Below are 5,281 nucleotides of genomic sequence, written 5' to 3'. Positions count from 1 at the left end.
TCCCCCTAGCATTGCTTGACAACCGATGCTGGTGTGTTTATGTCCCCGTAACTTAGCGATTCAGCAAAAGAGACTGATAGAATAAGTACTAGGCTTACAAAGACTAAGTCCTGGGGTCGATTTGCTCGACTAAAGGCGGTGCTCCAGCATGGCCACAGTCAAATGACTGAAACAAGTAAAAGAGTAAAAGAGTTAGAAGAAATGCCACTAAGCATTTTGCCTGATGGGCTAATAATTCTGTTAACTATCACCTTAATAATGATAACAGGATAAGGAAACCCCTTTGGTCATGAATGACTATAGGGTTCCAAGGCACAAGTCCAGGCAAGTTTGTTTCTGGAAGACCAGCAGTCGTCCATGCATACCAGATTCCCCTCTACATGCCAACAATGTTATCCAAGGGAAAGGCAGAGGCTGATACAGCTTGGCACCAATGATGTCACAACTCATTTCTACAGCTGAGTGAACTGGTGCAATGTGAAATAAAGCGTCTTGCTCAAGAACACAGCACACAGCCTGGTCCAGGAATAGAACTCACTACCTCGTGATTGTGAGCCCAATGCTCTGACCTAATAATAATTAAGAAGGCATGCAATCAAATTACATCAGGATGATTGGATTCAAGTCCATATCCACAAAGTTGGGCCATCAGTGATTAAGCCAATAACTCCATAGACCATGCTCTGTGAGGTGGGTGTTTTTCTTTCTATTTGGTCACCCTGAAGCATGAAAAACAATATCTGTCAGAGGACCAATGAACTGTAAAAAGGCAAAATAGTTTTTTCCTCTCTTTTTGTGAGGGAGATAATAATAAGGGTAGGTAGGACTTCTGTCATGTTGGATAAAGCCATGTGAAGGCAGCCTGTCTAGGACACAAGAAGTTCAGAAACTCAGAAACAGTGGGTACGGGGGTAGCAAGCACACAGCCCTACAATTTTTGGAGGATAACGAAAACGCTTTGAATACCCTTCCCTTGGAAAACACAGAAACCTTTTTAGACTGATTTGAAATATTACTTTTTTATCATTGGAATTATCTGATTTTTTTGGTGTATGAATATAATAATAATTATTACTATTTGTTATGGGGATAATAATAATAATAATGTAACACCCCTCCTACATGATGAGCAGTATGTGCTAGTCATTACAAATACTGATGTAGGAAGTCAAGAAGTTGGTGAAGTCGGTCATAGAGAGTTGTGTCTTTACTTGTCTAACTAGCTATACTGCTATACCAGAATGGACGTTATAACAATCCAACATTGGATTACAGCAGTGGTGACAAGAAATTAAGGAACTCACAAGAAATTAACAAACTCACAAGAATTAAACTTACAAGGAGTTATGAAACTCACAAAAGTTTTTGTGTGAATTTTACGGTATATATCTAAACATAATAAAACCAAAATAAAAAAAAAAGCTAGATTAAGAACAAACAATAATAATCAGTCTAACCCCAATAATCCAAGAACTAATAATGATAGTATCCAAATTAATAATCCTGAGAATAATAAAATTGTTGATAATGGTAGTAATAATGATAATTGTAATGACAACAACATTATTAGGCCCTATAACCCTATCCAAATATCAAATCACAGTTCACTAGATGAATCATTAAATCAAGACCCAACACAGAATAGTGGCACACTCTATAGTACTTCGACGTTAAATAACGATACTGCTACTACTAATAGAATAACCAGTTTCACCTCAAACAGTAATTATGGCAATAACTATACTAGTCACAATTCCAATATAATTAACAATAATATTGATAAGGCTAATAGATATAGCACCAGTATTAACGGCGGAAAGAATAGAGATAGTGAAACTTTGAACAACTCCAATAGAGGTAATAACAGTAATAGTAACAACAGTGTAGGCGTAAACTCTAATTACCCTAGAAGTAACTAAGATAGCAATTCTATAAACAGCTACCCTCCACATGCAAGCATTAGACGGCCTGGCAATTATAAATTTGGGTGCAATTGTGTAACAACAACAACATGTCCTTTGCGTGGAAACTGCCTAGCAAAGAACATAGTCTACTCTTGTGAAATAATTACGGAAGCAAATACTCTCACCTACCCTGGTTGCTCATCCTTCTGGAAATCTAGGTTCTATAATCATAGGTCATCATTTAGACTCAGGCATAAGACTAATAGCACTTCATTGTCATGTAGAATATGGGAACTTAAAGACGAAAATATTAACTTTAACCTTAGATGGTCCATAGTTTGATTGGCAGTGATTTATAAAAATAATAGAACTGGTTGCCAGTTATGTTCCTTAGAACAATTGAAAATCATTAGATTCTCTGAGAAGGACAAACTAGTTAATAAAAGATCAGAATTCAAACCAACTTGTATGCATAAACTGATTAAAACCTTTAAATACAATAAGCCTTAAGTCCCCATTTTTAATTTCTAATCACTTCATGATCTTTTCTCATTGGTAATTCCCTCATCTGATCCCGCCTGCCACTATTCAGGCATTGAACTCACAACTCCTGGACTTACCCCCAACCACTTAATTATTCAGTTTACTTTCACCTAGCTAGATTCTGACCCCATATAGTACATACATATTTAATAATCTGCAGTCTCTAGTCTTATTTATAGAGAAAATATCTAAATAATTTAGTCACTGGCTCTAAAATTTCGAATAACACTACAATACACAAAGGTCATATTAGCTAACTATATTAGCTATTATATAGTATACACAAGCAAAAGAAAAAAAAATGTATGGAGTTCCTGAAAGTGGATGCTAAATGAGAAAATATTAAATTTGTAACTGTATGAAAAAAAAACTCAAAAAAAAAAGGGAGGTGGGGTGATGTAAAAATTATTGTTAATAAAAAGAAAATTACACTCCTGAAGAAAAAAAATTTAAAAAGGGAGATGTTATAGGGGTAATAATAATGGAACACTCCTCTCACATGATGAGTGGTATGTGATAATTGTTACATATACTGTGATGTAGGAAGTCGAGAGGTTGGCAAAGTCGGTCATAGTTGTGTCTTTACTTGCCTAACTAACTATACTGCTATACCATAATGGACGTTATAACAATCCAATGTTAGACTGCAACACTATTATACCTGTGTTTAAGACAGCAAGCTGGCAGGATCATTAGCACACCAGGCAAAATGTTGAGCAGCATTTCGTCCATCTTTACAATTTGAGTTTAAATTCCACCTGGTCGACTTTGCTTTTCGTCTTTTCAGGGTCAATAAAATAAATACCAATTGAGTACTGGGGTCGATGTAATCGACTTACCCCCTCCCCCAATTTTAAGGCCTTGTGCCTTTAGTAGGAAGGATTATTAAGATTGAAAAATTGACCTCATTTGCAAAAGTTTTGGACCTGAGTTTGCACCCACTAAACAAATTCCATTCCTGCTCTTATGAAGAAGTCTGATATAAAACCCTCAAAGGACAACATACTGGATTGGCAACCAACATGAGACAGCCTGCCTCAACTAAATGTAGATAGGACTCTTTGAGTCCTATCTACACAATGAGTCCTATCACACAATGAATAACTTATTGAGAGATGGTGTTACTTTAAAAACATCGATCTTTGCGGGCCCTTACTCACAAATCTCTCATATCTTAATGGCAATAAAAATCTTTACTGGATCAGTCACTGCCTGGGTGAACAAAGGCTGTGTCACCCTGAGGAGAAGTAGTCAGGGAGTGAAAATTTTGCTTCTAGTTGAAACCTTCCTAGCAATATATGGCTAGAGGTCTCCCACAACAGGACAGATTTTTCTGAAGGCTTTCCATGTCCAACACCGACAAGTATCAGTCAAATCAAGAACTAGAAATGGTTCAGGAAAAACAATAAACAAGTCCTTGTGGCTTATTACACTTCCATGTATTATCCATAAGAAGTTTCAAAAATTGAGAAAACATACCAAATTTGGAGAGAAAAGAACCCAAACATTAGGCTGAATATAACAGTAACAAAGTTGTGAATGTCTGAAGAGAGTTTATAAACCAGAAATAGTTGACTGACATTGAAAGTGACCAAATAAAAGAAAATGTAAAATCAAATTTGAGAAACAACCCAGTAAATGCAACTTGCAAATTAATAGCCAAAAACTATGTCAATGTCATAGAAGAAAAATCTTTACAGGAAGAAGTAAATAACAAGACCCACAAGCAGAAACAACCTAAATACACTACTTAAAAATTAAACCATTGTAGAGAAACATACTAATGAGATTACGAACAATTTATCAGCAATGAATAACGTAGATAACAAAATAAATAATCTGACCAAACTTGAAGAACAAGTATTTGCTGAATGGAACAAAATCCAAAATATGGACATGAAGGAATGCAGTAACCTTCTTAATAGTGAAAAACAAAAAGGAAAAATATTTCAAAATAATCTGCCAGGTGGACACAGCTCTTAAATCGATTATAAATGAAATGAATTAGACATTACATCCTTAACCCATTACCTCCCATAATTCTATTAACTGGAATTTTTTTATGAAACTTTGATTTCTAGCATAAAACAGCCTTAGAAACACGCTGGAATGATCAAAATAGCATTTTAAATAGAAATAAGGGTGATATGGTTTGAAAAATTAGCAAACCTCATTTGAATATCAGAGAAATATACCTAGTAGATATAGCAAAAAGGTTAGATATGTGTAAATATTGACAGATAATTATGAAATTTGTCATTTTAAAGTGATCTCATATGAGATCACTGGTAGGTAATGGGTTAAATAAGTTATGCTATGCTGCTGCTACAGCCTGCACAAAAATGTGTGACACAAAACTGAGAAACAGAATGGAAAATCCTCATGAAAGACCAACGTTGCAAGAAAAAGATGAAACAAATTGATGCTCTCCAGTCTGTTGTAGAAACACTGTAGAACTTAAGCAATAATCATAATATAAAGCCACCCATGAAGAGAAAGATAATGAGATAATGTGAATGAAAGTCAGAACACCAATTAGCTGAAGTGTAGCAGATTCAAAATATTTTCTGAGAATATGCACTTCCAAGTCTTTTTCAAAATTGCAGCCGTCTGATGTAAAACGTTCAGCAAGTTCTGTCAAACTACTGTTATTACGTCTAACGTCATATCTGTGCCCATCGAATCTTTTGTTTAATTTACAACCAAAAGCCCTACCATACATCTCCACACACAACCCTCTTAACAATGAAGCCTTCGACACCATCCTTCAAAACATTCCCCTGCTAAAAAAGGACCACAGAATGAACTTAATCCTCCACTTAACCCTAACACAC

This window comes from Octopus bimaculoides, chromosome 6 (genome assembly GCF_001194135.2).
Source record: "Octopus bimaculoides isolate UCB-OBI-ISO-001 chromosome 6, ASM119413v2, whole genome shotgun sequence".
Classification (NCBI taxonomy): Eukaryota; Metazoa; Mollusca; class Cephalopoda; order Octopoda; family Octopodidae; genus Octopus; species Octopus bimaculoides.
This window is presented reverse-complemented; position numbering follows the sequence as displayed.